General features: G+C 34.5%; 2 protein-coding genes across 38 annotated transcripts in view; one reads left to right on the forward strand and one right to left on the reverse strand.

The window, feature by feature from the left end:
- LOC147830837 (uncharacterized) overlaps positions 1 to 20,543 on the forward strand; it is a 217,932-nt gene that overhangs the window by 134,732 nt on the left and 62,657 nt on the right. For 4 of the 5 annotated variants that reach the window (XM_087312024.1, XM_087312027.1, XM_087312026.1 and 1 more), the window contains one exon: positions 17,926 to 17,987. The exons of the other annotated variant lie outside the window; for it this stretch is intronic. The gene's annotated coding sequence lies outside the window, so the exon portion shown is untranslated. The remainder of the gene's footprint in view (positions 1 to 17,925; positions 17,988 to 20,543) is intronic. 5 annotated transcript variants of the gene reach the window in all.
- The window catches only part of pax6a (paired box 6a), an 82,236-nt gene that overhangs the window by 33,719 nt on the left and 27,974 nt on the right, over positions 1 to 20,543 (reverse strand). For 17 of the 33 annotated variants that reach the window (XM_087310341.1, XM_087310332.1, XM_087310320.1 and 14 more), the window contains one exon: positions 3,231 to 3,375. The gene's annotated coding sequence lies outside the window, so the exon portion shown is untranslated. Of the gene's footprint in view, positions 1 to 3,230; positions 3,376 to 3,998; positions 4,087 to 14,368; positions 14,463 to 20,543 lie in introns of those variants that run through there. The other 16 variants (XM_087310328.1, XM_087310342.1, XM_087310333.1 and 13 more) reach the window with 4 other exon arrangements.

The raw sequence follows: 20,543 nt of genomic DNA on the forward strand, positions 1-20,543 counted from the left end.
AGGTCTGATATAATAATTAGGAAGACAAAACTTATGTTTGCCTATGTCCACATCGATCTTCTGTAACGTTATTCAAACTTTATTTAAAGAACACGCCTCCTTAAAACTCCTAATAAACATTAAAATGAATGTAAATTCCTCTTTGCCAGATATAATTAAGGCATCGAATAAACCAAATGAAAACGGAGATAAAGAAAAAATAATAAACAATATAAGTGATGTTGCAGCAGCTGATAGACATCGAATGATGTATTAATACTGCAATGTTTATGGTACAAATTAAGAAGAATTATTGCATATAGTGCTGGGATATGTAAATATCCTGTTGATATTTCGAAATATTGCTGTAATTTTTGTAAATATAAATGGACAGTTTTTCCTGCGTGGCAAATAGCTGTCCGTGATTTGTAAATTTTGTGTCCTAATATTTTAAGGTAAATATTTTTTGTGCTCATAGTTTAGTCTAAGTCTGGAGTGTATGAAATATATTTGATTTTGCAGTCCAACATATATTGTTTTTATTAAATTAATAACAACAGCAGATCTTGGCGGTCAAGTGAAAAGTTCGGGGGGCGTAGTTGATTTGACGTCAAGCGTTTGGTTGGTAGCTTGATTCCGCAGCTCTGCCTCTGGCTCCATCATGCAGTCCTTCTGCGCATGCCCATGCTCTAATTTCAGCAGTTTTTTGCAGTTTGTGCCTGTCATGAGGCGTTTTGCATTCAAAGTGTTCAATGGGAAAAGTCGGTCAACTATTTTTCTATAAAAACAAATATGGTGCGGTCCATATTTTTTACAGTCATTGGTTTGAACATGCAAGATTTTAATTCACTACAAGTCATTTCTGACATTTTGGCTGCACAAGACTCATCTTTTTTATTTCTGAAGTGTCAGAATAGCTGTAAAGGCTCAGCCCTTTCTGAAAAGCAGCAGCTCGTTTGCATTTAAAGAGACATGTACATTAATATTGTGTTATAATAAATGCTCGGTTGAATTTTTTTCTGTTGAAGCATCATTGAACCATTTTGGAGACACTAGAGATTTGTTTCTTTCACATCTTTTGAAAAGGGGCAAACAAATGTCCCCTTTAAGATAGTACTCGCACTCCAGTTTTCCACTCGAGCTGAGTCTATTTTGATGTATGAGTGGGAAAAGTTTGCACTAGGTGACGGGCTAAGGTCATGCTTATGTTATTGAACTCAGTGCCAGGCACGTATGCAGGGAGCGAGAGAAGGACTTGGAACAAAAGCGGATTCACCCGCTAGGCAGCATATGCCTCCGCACTGCCATTCCCTACAGGCCTACAGCACACATCCAGTCAGATCTGACGCTCTATGGCCAAAAAATAGCTCTTTGCTCTTGTTACCACATACCGCAGATCTCTCAGTATAAAAAACACACTCCGTTGTGCGCGATACAGAAGGACAAACTGTTATTGCTGGCTCCCTAGTACTCAGACATTGAGGTTTTCAAGAAGGCACTAGATCAATTATTGTGGTATATTAATAATATATTTATTTATTTGAAGTGTATTTATTATTTAGTGTAATCATTATTGCTTTCCTTATATAATAATAATAATATTTATTTAAAGTGTTAATATTAATAAGTGTAATAATTATTATTTTCCTTATATAATAATATATGTATTAATTTATTTGTTTGTTTATTTGAAATGTATTTATAATTGTGTAATTATTATTATTTTCCTTATATAATAACATATGTATTAATTAGTTAGTTAACTTATTTGTTTATTTATTTGAAGTGCATTTATTATTGTGTAATTATTATTATTTTCCACATATAATAATAACAATATATTTATTTTGTTTATTTATTTATTTGAAGTGTGTTTATTATTATGTACTTGTTATTTTCTTTATATAATAATATATTTATTTATTTATTTGAAGTGTATTTATTATTGTGTAATTATTATTTTCTTTATATAACAATATATTTATATATTTATTTATTTATTTATTTATTTATTTATTTATTTATTTATTTATTTATCTATTTTTCTGAAATGAATTTATTGTGTAATTATTATTATTATTTGCCTTGTATAATAATAATAATAATAATACATGTTTTTAAGTGTGATTATTAATGTGTAATTATTATTATTTTCCTCATATAATAATAATAATAATCATCATTTATTTGAAGTGTATTTAATATTGTGTAATTATTATTTTTATCTCCTTATATAATAATAATAATAATAATAATAATAATAATATATTTATTTATTTGAAGTGTATTTATTATTGTGTAATTATCATTATTTTCCTTCTAGAATAATTGTATATTTATTTATTTATTTGAAGCATAATTATTATTGTGTAATTGTTATTTCCTTATCAAATAATTTATTTATTTATTTGAAGTGTATTTATTTTGTAAATATTTTTTTTCTTATATAATAATAATATATGCATTTTTATGTGTATTTATTATTTTGTAGTTATTATAATTTTCATCAAATAATAATAATAATAATAACAATAATTATTATTATTATTATTGTTATTATTATTATTATTATTATATTCATTTACTTGAAGTGTATTTATTATTGTGCAATTATTATTATTTTCCTTATCTAATAATATATTTATTTACTTATTTACTTATTTATTCCTCTATTTATTTGTTTATTTATTTATTTAAAGTTTATTTATTGTTGTGTAATTATTATCTTTCTTATATAATAATATATTTATTCACTAAAAATGTATTTATTATTAAATGTAATTATAATTAATTTCCATAAATGTCAATGAGTGCTTATAAATAAATTATAAAATTATGGATTATTAAAAATATCTAGGGTGACGCGGTGGCGCAGTAGGTAGTGCTGTCATCTCACAGCAAGAAGGTCACTGGTTTGAGCCTCGGCTGGGTCAGTTTGCGTTTCTGTGTGGAGTTTGCATGTTTTCCTTGGCATGGGTTTCTTCCAGGTGCTCTCTAAGACTTGCGGTACAGGTGAATTGGGTAGGCTAAATTGTCCGTAGTGAATGAGTGAGTATGGATGTTTCCCAGAGATGGGTTGCAGCTGGAAGGGCATCCACTGCGTAAAACATATGCTGGATAAGTTAGCGGTTTATTCCGCTGTGGTGACCCAGGATTAATAAAGGGAATAAGCCGAAAAGAAAATGAAAGAAATGAAATATCTAAAAGGATTATTACATTGTTATACAAAAAAATGCTTGTCTCTTGCTGACCTGAAATGTTGCCCAGTGACACTTTTATCCACTCATTGCAGGGCTGTCTTTCTGCAGTCCTGGAGTTTCCATGAAAGATCTTCTGTCCATCGCTTTCCGTGGTGTGACCTTAAGCACAGTGGGCATTCCATGCAGCCCCAAACACCTATTAATAACACAAAAATGTGATTTTTCATAGTAAATGTCTAAGCTTGTGCAATCAATGAAGCATTGTCCTTAATATGATGAAGATTTCTGTCAGACAGAATAACTCTCACCTGAGCTAACATTTTATGTGGAGTCATAGCCTTTTTGTTTCAACTGCTCATCTGTTCACTACTGCTGAACATTAATTTAATTTAAATATATTATGCCTCTTAAAATTATTGATTTTATTTCTATTTTTTATCTTTTAGCAACTCAATTCATAAATCCATGCACTACATTTAAAATTATTAATTTAATTTAAAAATTTTATTATTATTATTATTATTATTATTACATTTTTTAAGTAATAATTAGTTAATTATTACATTTATTTAAACAAAATAATTACCAATAGTCTAGAATCAATTCAGCTGCATCACTAGTCTCTTTTTTATCCATTTGCTTGCATTAAACAAGTATTTTTTAACATGTAGAGCCACTGACCCTTCACTCACTGCAAAAATAAACTAGGGTTGTAGGTCTGTAAATCCAGAGTGTGCTCATGCTGAAAGCTTATGGGCTGTAGAAGGCCTTCTGGTTGGAGCATTATCAGCATATGGGACTTCTGATCCTATCACTCACATTTACCTCCAACACCAACTGTGCATCTGTTCTGCCATGCTGCATATCCAGCACGCTGCTCAGCTCCGCAAAGCCAGATGTGCCGTGGCTTAAACACACACACACACACACACACACACACACACACACACACACACACACACACACACACACACACACACACACACACTCACACACACACACACACACACACACACACCATATGAAAGTGGGTACCAAGTCCAAGCGGATTGGACTGTGAATAGTGAAGGATGTGGTTGAATGAAATCAAAAGTCGTATTGGGTTGGTGATTGTTTTCATAAGGATATAATGTTTTGTTCCATTGACTTCTACTCATACACAGGTTATTGAAACAGACTGCAAATGCAAGTTCATGCAAAGTTTTGTAGCATGTCACTTTGTTCCACAGTTGACCTGAGAATTAGTATCACTAAATGTCTTAAACAAATTTTGAAGAAAAGTTTAAATCTGAATTGTTGTAACTAAATGTAGATTTGATGTTTTTGAAGTTCAGCTGCATGTTCGATTAAGATTTCATTAGTGATTTCTGCTGTCCAGTTTTAAGTTAGCAGCTTGTTCCACCACTGTGGATCAGCAATGGTGAAGGTTTTGAAAATGTATTTTTTGATTCATTGGAAAGGTTGTGTGGTAACTTAATTACTATCCGTTTGCACATTCCGGAGTTTGCAAGAATGCAATAATTTCAAAGTCACATTAAAATATTCCATATCTCAGCCATGAAGGCCTATGTGGTTCCCTGGGGGGGACAATCTGCCCTCTCATCCAATCATTATTGGTTTGATCTGTCCTCTACTAATCAGTTGACCTCATGGATGTACAGACAGGCCTTAGAGGGTACAGCAAAGCATTTAGCTATACAGCGTAGTTGAAAAACTGACAGTCAACTAGAAGAGGATGTCACAGACTGGGAACGAGTATGGCAGAACATTTTTACCTCATCTAAAAATCCCCATCACCAACTTATTCACTATAACTTTTGTCACAAATCTACTAGACCCCACTCAAAATACTTTATATCAATGCCTCCTTTAGTCATCTATGTGATAAATGTCCTGACCAGGAACTTGGATCTTTTTTCATATGATGTTGGAATGTGAAAAAGAACAAACATTTTAGATTGAGGTGTGTGTTATCTTATCTAAAATTATTGAATATGCTGTACCAGTGAATCTATCCATTCCATTATTGAGCGATGATTCTACGTTGAATCTCACCAAGCTAAAGGTGTTTGGCTGGCTAGCTGCTTAACTTCTGCAAAAAAACTACTAGCCCAACATTGGCTGCCTCCACATAATTTGGACATGTACAAGTGGTTGGTACAACTTCAGTACATTATAATGTTGGAAATATCCATAGCTTTAGTGGACTTGGTACCAATGAATACATTAAGGATCTGGACTTCAGCAGCTGACAAAATCTCCATGTTTATTGCACAAAGAAATGCTCGTGCTCCAGAATGATTGCCTTATTTTGTATGATTCATGCTTGATACTGTACTTTGTTTTTTGTTTTTCGGTTAACTTCCATTTATTGGAATACCCCAGTTTAAAGAGACCGCATGGGAGGGGAGTGGAGGCAGTTGAGTTGATATATTTCATTATGTTGTTTGTTTTTTAGCCTGTATACTTTGTTAATAAAAAGTTTACCAAGACACAAACACTTTTGGGGCCGTTTCGACTTTGTATTCTTTTCAGCTGAGTCTGGTACCAATGCATGTTTACTACAGACAATATGATTGCCCTGCTTACTCTACTGGCGTTTGGTGCACAAAGGTGTTTTTGGAGCGTCGTGTAATTACAGTTGAACCCCTAAAGACAATTTAGAATGTTTTAACAGTGTTTTAGTTCCTTTTCTGCACTTTAAACATCTTTGGACTCTTGAAAGTGAAAGTAAAAAAATGAAAGTCGTGATCCAAGTACAAACACACACTGTAAACACACATCCAGAGGAGTGGGAGAAGTTAGGGGAACAGGGGCTTGCTCAAGGGACTCACCTCAGCCATGGTATTATTGAGGGTGGTGAAAGTGCTCTTTATTAACTCCCACCACCTACAATTTCTGTCTGTGCCAGGACCAAACCTGCGGCATTTTAATTAGAAGTCCAACTGTCTAACTATTAGGCCACAGCTGCCCCAATGCTGTCTATTGAGGGTCAGAAAGATCTTAGAATTCATCTAAAATATCTTAATTTTTGTTTGGAAGTCAAATTAAGGTTTTAGGGGAATGGAACGAATAGAGGATGAGAAATTAATAGCAGAATTTTCATTCTTGGACTAACTAATCCTTTATCCTCTATTTAAGGTTTCAGTGTTTAAAAAGGCAGAGCCAGAGCTACAACCCCTTGTTACAGAATCAATAATAGCTAGTTTAAAAGGTTTTTTGATTTAACTTTTCCACAAGTTCAAGGTTCTAAAACAACTCAATCGATTTTGTTAACATTATTTAACATTTTTGTTTCATGTGATGTATATCGGTGATCGCTTAAGGTTTTTTGGGTTTTAGATTTTTGTTTTTATAGCCATACCAAAATCTTCAATATTTAGTCAAAACTAACAGAGGCTCATTGTGGGGTGGCATGATGCCACCGACTGCTTCTGTTCATTTTAGCACTACCAGCTGACTGTGTACCTCCATACAGATGGCTTTTTTGGTGTTACCAATTTGCTCAGTGGCTCAAGTTTACATAAATAAACAACAGGCTGAAAACATGGTGAAATCATGTGGCAGCGATGGCTTTTCTTTCTTTAGATTTATTTTAACAACACTATTGGTTGGGTTTAGGGAAGGGTGTTGGATTAAAAAGTCGGGCAGTCATTCAGTGGACAGCAAGCTGGCCTGGTTGGCTGAAGTGTATATTGTGTCCTCTGGTGGATTTATGCAAGAAGAAGTGTAGAAACAAAAACTGTGAACAGACGTACCTAAGGTTACATATTTCACTGTCACCAGAAATTTAGACCTGAGCATGTATCCGCAATGAGCATGGGTTGGTCAAAGCACTACATGGCTTGCATTGTACTTATTATTGATGCTTATCCTTATTGACATCTTACACTAAAACAACAAAACTTTTTTATTGCTTAAACCAGTTATAGATTTTTAAGTTAACGCTTTTACAGGTTACCAATTTTTTACAGTATACATGGTCCTAGGTCAGTGGTTCTTAAAGTGGGGATTGGGACCCCCTGGGGGTCAAAGGACTATGACAGGTCGCTTGGTGATTTCTGAAAGTCAAATATGTTTGATTAAACTATTAGAATTATAATATTTTAACCATAACCCACAGAAGATTAAAAAATAGTAGTTTTTAATAGTAAAAACAGCAACATGCAAATGAAAAGTCATTACATTTTTTTTTATCGCATTGGTATTTACATGAGATTAGCAAAACAGCAATAGTGTCAGCTGCAGCAGATTGATTTTATAGCACCAGGTTAAACTTGCCGATCACTTTATGGCAATCTAATACATTAAAAATAAATACAGACCACAACTAAACATTGAGAATGATCTCTAAGTGGCGGTCTCCAAAATTGAATTAAGTATGGACTTGTGCTGTAAACCTTATATCCACCAGTCTTTTTAGTGGAGGTTAATAATAAATTAAACAAATTAATTATAATGACTATAAAAATGATATCGCGGTTAGATTATTGCACTTCTTTGTGTTGTCAATATGCTTCTGTTTATATAGGTCTATTGTTGTGTCTGCAACGTTTGTACATTTATAACCACCTCTGAGGAATTTGTCGCGAGTCACTGGCATTGTTAGTTTAGGCGTTGCGGGCTGAAAAGTTGCGGAACCCCTGTCCTAGATGATGACTGATTTACAGCAGTGTAAATGATGAAACAGGAAGGATCTTTCATTAACTTTAGCTGAAAATAAATCTATGCCTGAATAGAATTCTGTAAAATCATTTGATCAAGTCAATTCTTAAAAGCCTCACAAGTTTCTTCAAAATACGAGACAAACTTTTACAGATGAAAAACAATTCTTGCCTAAATAAGTCAACAAAACTTGCAATTGCACCGTTAACACAAAAGGCTTTGATTGGCCGGTGAACTGTATATAACTAGAGTACAATTATTAATGAATGGTTGATTGTTTTAAAAGCGGCTAATAACCGAGAGCAGCAGTTTGCCTTATTTGAACGTTTTTATGTGGAAACTTCTGATTTCCACTCACTCTGCGTGTGCTTGTTTTTGTAGCTCTGTAACGCTCCATTGATCAGTGATCATGGGAGCCGAACAGCTGAGCGAGGACATGATGGTTTTGGGAAAGCGCATATGTTGCCTGCACCGTGTTTGCCAGCTGTAGCCCTTTGTATCACTGCGAGCCCAACAACTCTTTACAGGTTCCTCTGTCAGGTAATAACCACCAGCCTCTGACTCTGCCTGCAGCCGGCTGTGCGGCAAGATGGATTACCCTTTGATTTCGGCAACGAGGAGATGATTTCGTTTGTTGATCTCGATGCTTTTCTGCACACTACGTCTAATGATTTCTGGTTATCAAAAGAACTCTTGAGATTTGTTCCTGATGGGCTTTATTGCAGAGCCAGATTCATTATGGGTGGTAAACAGACAGGAGTACATACACAAACACACACGCACACACACATGCTCTCGTCAGTAGAAGATTCTGCTGAGCATATTGTAAGGCTTTGATGCCTTTGCAAGCAGGTGTTCAAAGTGGCATGCACGTCTTCAAACGCTGCTATACTTTCACTTGCTGGTTTAGTATCTGAGCTGGTGCAGTCGGAATTAATAATCAAGTTTACTTTTACAACTTGTAGTGATTGACTCATGTTGTAGGGAGTTAATAAGTTTTTAGGCACTTTTTGTACGTTCATATGAGTTTGTAACAGGTATGCACTAACGTCTTATGTTGCACAGGTGTATTGTTTAGCAATAGCCAAATATACATTGTATGAGTCAAAATTATAGATAATTTGCAAATTCATTCATACTCCTGTTTAGTCCCTTGTTTATCAGGGGTTGCCACAGCAGAATGAACTGCCAACTATTCTGGCTTATGTTTTATACAGCGGATGCCCTTTTACAGCAACCCAGTGCTGGGAAACACCTATACACTCTCACATTCACACACTACGGCCAATTTAGTTCATCCAATTCACCAAATATACCACATGTTTTTGGCCTGTGGGAAAAACCAGAGCACCTGGAGAAATTCTTTGCCAACACAGGGAAAACATACAAACTCCACACAGAAATGCTACTGTACAAGCTGAGACTCGAACCAATGACCTTCTTGCTGTGAGACGACAGTGTTAACCACTGAGCCACCATGCGGCCCTATTCTGCAAATTTCCTAAAGATAATTATACAAATCTACTATTTATTAGTAAAGGGCACTGCTAAGTACTTCAGTGAGAATTTGGCCATGACACCAGGGTTATACCCCTGCTCTTTACGAGAAGTGCCATTTTTAATGACCACAGCGAGTCAGGACCTCAGTTTAATGTCTCATCTGAAAGAAGTTTTTATTCATAAATAATGCTAAGTTACAACTAAAATTGACTTGCTTACTGATTATTTTTTCCCCAATTTCTGTTTAACGGAAAGAGGGTTTTTTCAACACATTTCTAAACACAATAGTTTTAATAACCCATCTATAATAACTGATTTATTTTATCTTTACCATGATGACAGTAAAAAATATTTTACTAGATGTTTTTTAAGACACTTTTTACAGCTTAAAATGACATTAAGAGGCTTAACTAGATTATTAGGTTAACTAGGCAGGATTGGGTAAATAGGCAAGTTATTATACAACATTGGTTTCTTCTGTAGACTATCGAACACAAATTGAGCTTAAAATTATTCTAAAATAATTCACACTTTTTTTTTTTGCTTGAAAGAGCATGAAAGAAACTTGTTTCCCACATAATATTTGCTGTATGCAATGCAATATTTTACAGCTTAATATTTTAAAACTGCTCAGACTGTTTATAATTCCAAGGTGGCCATTTGTATAATCAGTGTATTTTGTAGGAGCCCAGAGAGGTTAGTCAAATAAATTTAGAGGGTAGTATAAAAAGGCCCTGACAGCGCACAAAACGGTTTAATCTTTTTTTCCACGTATGACATATTTCATCGAAATGGGATGAATTAGAGATGAAACGCTATTATATGTTTATAAATACTCCAGCATTACAATTTTACTTCCCCATAAATCTGCGGTCAGGCATAAAACCCCCCAGTGGAACAATGATATATTCCCTTGCCGCCCAAAGAGCCATTCATCCTCAAACACTTCCTCAAACATTATTCCCTCCATTGATGCCCCTCATTTTAAATCTATTTCAATTTAAAGATGCTTGACATGCCAGCAGCGGAAGAGTGACTAATGTTGGTTCGCTATACATCAGAGCACAACATAAAGGACCCTCTCTCTCTCGTTGCTTTCCTTAATTTCTTAGTCTCTCTTTTCGGAGTTAAATGAGTGAGCGAGCGGCGGTCCGGGTTCAGCTTGGTCACAGCCGAAACAGGGGAGTAATTACCAGATCAGCTCTGCTAAAAATGCAGGCAGGGTGTTCGCTGACCTATCATCCACTAATCTGCATAGTGAAGTATAGCTTCATAACTGTAAATTGCTGACTTAATTAAAAGCTGGGACCTTTCTGTCATTTAATTACAGGGAGAAAAGGTTATTGCTTAAACGCAATTTTCCAAATGCGATTTCTTAACAGTTATTAACGGCGTCGCTATCATTTATTGTTTCAGATTTTTCAATTTGGAAATGGCCGCCGCTGACAGAAGTAATGAGTCGGAGGGGGGAAAAAACTCAATCTCGATAGCGCACGCATGCCGGCCGTTTGTTTCCCACAAGTGGAGCCGATGGGTGGGGGGAAGCTTGAAAATGTCACGAGGAGGACGGGCCGTGATTACTGCAGTTTTTACTATAGCGATTAAACTAGAAGTGGAGTTTGAAAAGAACTTCATTAGCATTTCTCAAATGAGTAAGACAGGGCAGTGGTTAGAAATCTAGAAAGATAGTGAGGAGGAAATGAGCTTGTAATATAAAAAAGTCATTTTTTACTCATTAAAAAAAGAAATCTGTTTTTAATGCTTTTAAATGTACTGAGCTTAAGGTTTCATACCTAGTAAAAGTTATTAGACCACTAAAATGAAGGGCCAGAACTAATAAAAAGTTTTCAGTTTTTCCTAAGATTTGTTTTTGTGGCAACACTTTATATTAAGGTTGTATTAGTTAACATGAACAAACAATGAACAACACATTTATTGCAGTATTTACTCCTCTTTGTTTACTTTAGTTAATAAGGTTGTCCATTCTTTGTTAATGTTAACTGACAGTGCATGATTTTGGATTTTAACAATGCGTTAGAAAATGTTGATCTAAGAATAATAAATAATGTACAAGTATTGCTTGTTTTTAGTTCATGTTAGTAAATACAGTTGTAGCCAGAATTATTCTCGAATGATGTTTCTTACATCTGTTTTTTAACAGAGCAAGGAAATTTTCAGAGTATGTCTGATAATATTTTTTCTTCTGGAGAAAATTTTATTTGTTTAATTTTTTGCTAGAATAAAAGTTGTTTTTAATTTTTTTTTAAAAACATTTAATGTCAAAATTATTAGCCCCTTTAAGCTAATTTTTTATATAATTTTATATGATTTTTTATATATATCTTTTAATAATTCTGACATTAACTGTACAAAAACATTAACTAATGATATCTCATTGTAAAGGGTTACTGTTTTTTATTATAAAGATATTTATGTCTACTTTATGTCTATAATTAGCTACATGTTCTTATAAATAGCAGCTTTTTTGCTTGTCTGAGTAAAAAAAAAAAAAAAAAAAAAAAAGAATTTCATGTGTATCATTTCTTAACCTTAAATAAAAGATTTTTTTTTTTTGAATTTTTTTTCCAGTAGTGACTTAAACGGCAAAATTATCATTGCAAAGGCGTTGTAAAGTAAAAAAAAAAAAAAAAACAGTACATGTAGATCAATTCCAAAATTCATTGTTTTTATCAACTGAAATATTCAATTCAGTTGAAGTCAGAATTATTAGCCCCTTTCAAAGTTTTTTATTCTTTTTTAAATGTTTTCCAAATGGTGTTTAACAGAGAAAGAAAATTTTCACAGTATGTCTGAATATATATATATATATATATATATATATATATATATATATATATATATATATATATATATATATATATATATATATATATAATTTATTTATTTATTTTTTTGGTGCTCAAATGTTTTTTTACGCCAATTGGCCTTTCTCTTTGACAATGATACTTAGGGCCCTATCATACACCCGGCGCAGTTTGGCGCAAGGCGCGGCGCAATAGTCTTTTGGTAGTTTCAGCTAGGCGCAAGAATCGTTTTGACGCGTTGCGCTTCGCTGTTTAAATAGCAAATGCATTAGCGCTTATTTGTGCGCCCATAGGCGTTCTGGTCTAAAAAGGGAGGCGTTCTGAGGCGCACTGCTGGCGCATCGCTATTTTGAGAAACTATAATAGATTTTTCATTAGACCAAAACTAACCCGGTCTAAACTCCGGTGCAGAGTTGCGCCTCGCTTACGCACTGCTTAATTCGCACAAAAAAACAATAGGCAAATATCTTTACATATGAAAAAATGTAAATATTAAGGATATATATAGGATATAAATATAAAGGATTAAAATATTACAAAACATATTATTTTCTAGCCTACATAAATATGAAAAACCACTGCTTTTATGCCTTCTTCATCTCGGGAGGCTTTTTCAGTTCATTCATAACAATTTGCTTTGGTATAATGTTAATATTATTAGCAGTATTATTTATCATATCCATATTTATATTTGTTTTATTAAAAACAAGCTTAGATTTGCCCACCTGCCAGGTTTTAGACCATATGGGGCACAGCATATGTTTTAGGATATAACTCAGGTTTTTGAGCTCATTTTGTCATTATTGTTCATTTATTCGTTTGCTGGATATTAGAACTGAATTTAGAAATAGTTTTGAAACGAATATTTGCACTTAACAAACAAAATTAATTTTTTATAGGCTAATTGATGTCTGTGCGTAAAGATTTCCCTATCCAAGAGCGAATGTGAAAGTAGTTCCATTATCACTCATTCTCACGCAGTAGATGCTCTGTTTAACAGTTTTCTGTTAAAAAACTGTTAACTGTTTGCTAGTGAAATGCTAATTTTTTCCACTTAGACTTACTTTGCGTCCTGTAAATAGCGAATGTGCTCTTGGCGTGACGCAGCTGGCTCTTTAAGGGAATGGGAGATGAGACTGTAATTGGTTTATTCTAAAAACACACCTATAACTCATTAAGAAAATAAACTCAACCCTTTTAGACCATGCGCCATGGCGCAAAGCAGGTTTTCCCGTCCTTAAATTAGCAAAAACACGTTCTGACACGCCCTGAAAGCGTTTGCGCCCTGCGTTTTGCGCTATGCGCATGGACCGTCAAAATAGAGCCCTTAGACTTTGTTATAATAACTTTTGCTCTTTAGACTTTAGAGAATAATTCTGCGCTGGTTTGATTCCAAACAACTATAGAACTCATTTGCAAAATAGGTGCTAAATATTGAATTCACTGAGATGGCTTTGCATGAGAATTTTTATTTTTCTCTGCACTACTGACAGCATTGGTCAACTTGCTTCATTTGAAGCATCACATCAGATTGAAGGCCCATCACCTACAGCTCATGGCTCATGTTTGCCCTCTGGCAGGTAGAATGTGCTTGACCGGACCCAATTTATACCATCTAATAAACACGTTAACTCAGCATGTCCTTCTGACCTCCCCAGCACTAGCCTACCAGCCCGATTACATGTTTTATGGCACAGATTATATTGAGTTCAGTCCATTTAATCAACATATGCGTCAAAAGGATTTGATCTGCTTGTTATTTAAATATATCTGGCAAGGGCCAGGTTAGGGCAACTCCAGTGCCAATAACGTTTGGATATATAAACTTTTACGAGCAATAAATTATGAATCCAAGCACTGTAATACTGCTATGGATATAATCGTTCATCTTAGGGTTTTTTTATTAGGTGCTTTTGGAGGTATTTTAGCGTGTGTTGATGTGCAATTATATACATTCATAGCTGTCTTTAAAATCAACATCTCCAATATAAATTTCCATCAGTCGATTCTTTGTATCAATTTTTCTGCTTTGTTGTTTTCCAATAACTAGCTGCTTTTCCAGCAAGTATTACAGCAATTACGCTGTTTCTGATATCTGAATGAAGAGAAGAGTCAAACTCAAATTCTAGTGAATCTAGAGAGGTACGTAAGGCTGTATTTTGTCTTTAAAATGAACGCTACGAGGCAGTAAGACATTACCTACATATGGACGGCTTTTCTGCTGTCACCAGTTTGTCCAGTAGCTTAACACGTACTTAAGCGGACTTGAGAAGCAGATCAGAGTTGACAAAAACTAAAAAATAAAATAAACAGGTAAATAACAGGGTGAGAATGTGGTAAAATCTGAAAATATGATAAAAATCAGGGAGTTTCTCTTTTTCTGGATTGCTTTTCAAAACACTTTTGGGTTTGAAACACTTTGACATCTGAAAAAGTAACACAGTGGCCTTTGGTGGTAAAAAAAAAAAAAAAAAAAAAAAACATAGCTCCTGGGACTTGTTTTGATCTCTCCAGAAATGTATATAAGGGGACATTTTCAGAATGAGCCTGGGTTGCACTTTATATTCCAAATTGCAGTTTATAGCTAAATTCAATCATTTGTTTTCTTTTCGACTTAATCCCTTTAATTATCTGGGGTTGCCACAGCGGAATGAACTATCAACCAATACAGTATATGTTTTACGCAGCGGATGCCCTTCCAGCTGCAACCCATCTCTGGGAAACATACATTAACATTCATACACTACGGACAATTTAGCCTACCCAATTCACCTGTACCGCATGTCTTTGGACTGTGGGGGAAACCGGAACATCCGGCGAACACGGGGAGAGCATACAAACTCCACACAGAAATGCCAACTGACCCAGCCTAGGCTCGAACCAGCGAACTTCTTGCTGTGAGGAGACAGCACTACCTACTGCACCACCATGTCGCCTTATAGCTAAATTATTAGCTTTTATTTTCTAAATAGCTACCAAATAAAATCACAACTATATTTAAATGATTATTAAAATCATTGATTTATATTGAATAATTATTGTCTCAGCAATTTCACACCCCTATTAGCTGGTGTTTCTTGTTGTTGATGTTAGTTTGTAATTACTTTCAGACTAAGTAATCCTTAGTTATCTCTGCCAGGTCCGATCCAGCGTCTTAAACAAGAAACAAAACAGCATTTCTCTTTCACACTAGCACTCTCTGTATACTCTCAGTGCACTTTTTTGCCCAAAAACACTGGACATATGTTACGTCCAAACGATTCCCAGCATGAACCTGATGCTAAAGAGACACGGAAAACCACACGCTGCTCCAAATAAAGGGCACTCTGCTCTCTAAACACAACTTTTCACTTAATTAAATCACTGATTTACAGTGTTCTCCTTTCTAGCGGAATCACACTCTTCTTCTGCCAACCCCCCCTCCTATTGCTCCTCGCTCTCATCCTGAAATATTCATGTTGAAAAGAACACATTTATCCAGGCAGCTAACATCGTGTCATTGCTGCTATTGTCTGATGTCAACCTCTTAATTATAGCTTCTGATAGCGATACAGTATTTCCTTCATTTCTGTTCATCGCTCAACCTCTGCTGTCCCCCCGCTAAAGGTGATTAGCGACATTTTATGTCATATCGTTCGTCTGTTTGACAGCCAGCGCAAGTGAACTGGATTAGATTGGACGGCCAAATGAGATAGGCCCGAATCAAATTAAAGCAGCAGAGATTATACAATCTTTTAATTACCCTAGCTGCAGTCAGACATGGAATATTACCTCAGTGTCGTTCCTTTCTTATAACCTGACGTAAATTGACCATTTAAAAGTCCAAGTTCATTCACAAAGTAACGTTTTCGGTGGCTTGAGGAATGTTCTGTCACTAAATTATAAGGAAGGGAGCATATAACTGCCATGTTTTGTGAACTAGCTAGCATCCAAAAACTACTGTTGGATAGGAATTGCACTACATCTCGGTTTAGGGTAGGAAAGGGTTATAAACAGTCAAGTATTTTACTTAGCTTCTTCAGTTTATTGTTCATTCTGTATTTTACTTGGATACTTTTACTTCATGTCATATTAAAGCATAATATTGTATTATTATTCACTTCATCATGTTTAATAAAAAAAAAAAAAGCTGTTCATTGCTTTTTTCCACTTGAAAAATAACCAACTGCACGAAGACATTATTCAAATAATCTGGTCAGAACAAATCTTCAGTTATAAATTCTACATTTATTGATGCTCTGATTAAAATTTTTGTGTCATATTGTTTATCTGTTGACAGCCAGTGGAAATTAACAGAATTAGAATGAATGACCAAATGGGATTATTTTAATCAAATTAGGAGAGCAAATATTTAGTTAATGACCCAGATACTTAAATTATCTGGCCAGGACGAATCTCCAGTTTAGGAATCACTGATTTAAATGACCAGATCATGATCGCTGCAGGTTTTATATGATAACATTGCATGTTTATATATAATAACTTATATTTGATCATAACTTTCACTTAATTTGACTCTAATGCAATAATCTGCACCTTTTGTAAAGCTGCCTTGAAACAATAATTATTGTAAAAAGCGCTGCACAAATAAACTTGAATGATTAACCAACTTAAAGCATCCAGTCCAAGTCTTCAGTTAACGATTTGCTGATTCAAATGATAGGAAATGATATACGATATGATATGATATGATATGATATGATATGATATGATATGATATATGATATGATATGATATTTTTTTTAACCTTCTGGTCGACGCTACAGAGCACTGCGCACCAGAACAGCCCGACACAGAAACAGTTTCTTTCCTCAGGCAATCCGTGATAGTGATGTTTCAAAGAAACATAACACTGCTAGTTCACGACCTCTTTATCTCATAAACACTTGATAATAATTGTGGAACCAACATCACTACTTGCTATACACTTATTTAACAACATACTTTACAAGCCATTTGTCACATAACAGCTGCAAATATAATGTTGTATATAGTAATAAACCTGTACATACACTTGTCTATTTGTTTATTTGCATTCACTACTTGCTGCTTTTTTATATACTTATTATCTGTTATTTGTCCTGTCTCTCTAATTCTGATGCACTGTAGAAGCTCTGTCACGAAAACAAATGAGGATGCCCGTGATTCACTGATTTAAATGGTGTAGGCAGCATGACAGGTCAGACTTAAAGGTGCTGTATTCAAGTTTTTGACTCTTCTAAATCATAGAAATACTATAATATGTTGGCAGATGTTTAAGAAACATGCTAAGTGAGCATCGTTGTGTATCTGATAAGCAATACTAAAGTCATTTATTCTCCTTTGAAAATGTGTGTTCCGTGTCGGAATGCCTGTTTTTGTTTTGGTCTCTATAACCCTCCCACTGCCACTGATCATTGTCATAGAAGTTTATCGTGTTGTTCAGCCGCAATACATTTAAACCTTTTCTAAAATGCAAATTTCAGGTTATGTTAGGACAACAACTCCTTTTAATATTAAAAATATTTCTTTTATTGTGTGTCATCGCTTGTAGTTGGGATACAGTGTAGGTTCAATAGTCAGGCACGCTTATTCCTGTTGGTCATCGGAGGAGGGACTGGGTGAAAAAGTGTTTTAATTTTGGAGTGCAATACTGGGTGTCAATCTTACACACTACACCTTTCATACTTTTACTGGAGTATTTTTATTTATAAGGGTTCTTTTACTTAAGTACCTGATTTGTGTACTTCACCCAGCAATGTTTTTTCTGCTTACAGAAAACCAGATCTGGATGGTGTATTGACATCTTTTAGAGTCCCCATGATCCAACACCTTAAAGGTATGACCTGTTAGTCCTAAACATAAAGTAAAGAAAAAAAACTTAGCGATACTGTGACCTTGATGACACTGTGGCAGTCATCCGTGAAGAACCTTGTTCCGTGCACCCCGAGGAGATGGAGATATTTAGGCCCATGTACCTAAGCCCTTTTAAACACCGCTAGCATCAGCTCAAGCTAAGATAGAGCACTGTTTTATGAGAAATGCACTGGGTTTGCAGCATTGCAGGTGTAGTAATTATTTATGTCTCAAATGACCTTTTCTTGCACTAATATACTGTATATAGAAGAGATAGATGCAGCAATTTACTTTATCAAACACAAAGTTTTGCTAGCTACGTTTTTCAAGCAGACTGAATTTATATACTTATAGTACTGTGCTATAGTACTGTATAGTGTTCAGCATAAATAAGTACACATCCTTTTGAAAATTTATAATTTTTTTATTTCTCAGTAAATATTGATAATATATTTTGATGCATTTAATCAAAACTGTTTTATTAAACAATTTTATACATTAAAAGCAGAGTTTGGTCACCTAACATCTTTAGAAATAGAAAGATAATGCATTTTAATTCAAAACAAGTTATTGCAAAAAATAAAAACTACCAAATTTCAACTAAATTTTAATAGTTTTATGTGTCTCTTAGTTATTCTTGTTCATCAAAACTTTATTTAATATTTTCACCCAACATATTAAATTCATAATTTCAAGAAATAATTTCATACAGTTTTTGAATGGCATAAGGGTGAGTAAACATATTCAAATATTTATTGTTGCACATTGTACTTTATGCCATTTAAACGTGTTTTAAACACAGGGCGGGGTGAAGTGCACTCATGTTTTCCTTTTGAACAGTGTGTCAGTAAGGTTACATTTTGCTGATATTTCACCTGGTCAAAGTTAGAGAGTGCGTGTCATGTTGTGGACTAATGGACTATGACTTCAGATTTCATAAAAACTGCAAAACCCTCTTTAACATCTTAATTATTCATGTTAGTGAAAACATGTTACATAGAAAAGCAAGATTAGAGCATTCACTCCATGATAAAACAGCTCCCCTCAATTGAGCTAAAGTGTTCAGAGAGACCAGAGAAAGGTCAATTCAAGTCTATGATTTAAGATTCCAATCTATGAAACCCTGATCTCCATAAAATATTTAGGCTATTTTAAAAAGTCTGCAACGTCTGGTTCATATAGTGAGAGAAACATGTCATTATGTTTTGTCCTGCACCTAATTTAGGACTTTAAAGTCCTTATGAAATCCAAATTTACAATGTTTATTTTGTTACCTCAAATTGTTATTTTTAAGGTGAATAATAAACTAAACACAGAAACTGTCATGATTACCAGTGATCGCATTTCATAAGATCGCTGGATTTCACTAATAATAACTTATGGACTACAATTCCGCCATTTCTGGACTACATTTTCATACATGCTCTCCGCTCACACACACCCCTGCTCATTTAGACTGATTACACTCTCACCACCTGAGGATCTACAGAACAAACCATTGCTATACAATAATTACCTCTTGCCTAATTACCCTAACCTGCCTAATTAACCTAGTTAAGCCTTTGAATGTCACTTTAAGCTGTATAGAAGTGTCTAGAAAAATATCTAGTTAAATATTATTTATTGTCATCATGGCAAAAATAAAATAAATCAGCTATTAAAACTATTATGTTTAGAAATGTGTTGAAAAAAAAATCTTCTCTCCGTTAAACAGAAATTGGGGGAAAAAAATAAACGGGGGGCTAATAATTCAGGGGGGCTAACAATTCTTTCTGACTTCAACTGTATATATGCATATATATATATATATATATATATATATATATATATATGGGGATGTGTTCAGGGGTGAGGTCTCTGAGTAACTCTGTTGAGAACTGGGATAGGAAAGTAACTGTATTAAAATAGGCACTGTCCTTATAAATAAACTGCATAGTTGCAATCTATACAAAAGAGCAAGAGATCACCTTAGAATATCATTTACCAGTTAATAATGATCTGATTAACTGTAGTTAGAAAACACCCAGCTAAAACAAGTCATTTCAATCAGAGGCCAACTTTGAAAACCTCTGGAGCATTATGCTTGGGGAAACATCCAACATAGGCCCATTCTGAACTGTAGTCCTATATACAGTTCTGGAGATCGCAGATTATGTAACCAGGGCTTCCATTTCATGCTTACCAGCTCAACGTGGTTACCAGTTTGTTTGGGACAACAAGGTTTGAGTCTAGTGAAGAATGGTTCCAGAAAGCAGGTAAGACAAAAACAAAAGCTAATATAAATTTATTAAATATAAAATCAGGCGGCTTTTCTTTCTCTGGATTTGCTTTTTAAAATACTAAGATTTGGTTTAGGGAAGGGGATGGACGGGTTAATCTTTGCTTTTTAAAATGCTATTGTTTTTCTTTAGCGAAGGGGGAGGATGAGGGATTGGTCGGTTGTTCAGTCAGTCAGTCAGTCAGTCAGTCAGTCAGTCAGTCAGTCGAAAGCAGCCTTAAAGTTGATTTACGTGAGAACAGCAGGTGCAAATGGTACTCA

The sequence above is a fragment of the Danio rerio genome, chromosome 25 (genome assembly GCF_052040795.2).
Source record: "Danio rerio strain M-AB ecotype USA chromosome 25, GRCz13ab, whole genome shotgun sequence".
In the NCBI taxonomy this organism is placed as follows: domain Eukaryota; kingdom Metazoa; phylum Chordata; class Actinopteri; order Cypriniformes; family Danionidae; genus Danio; species Danio rerio.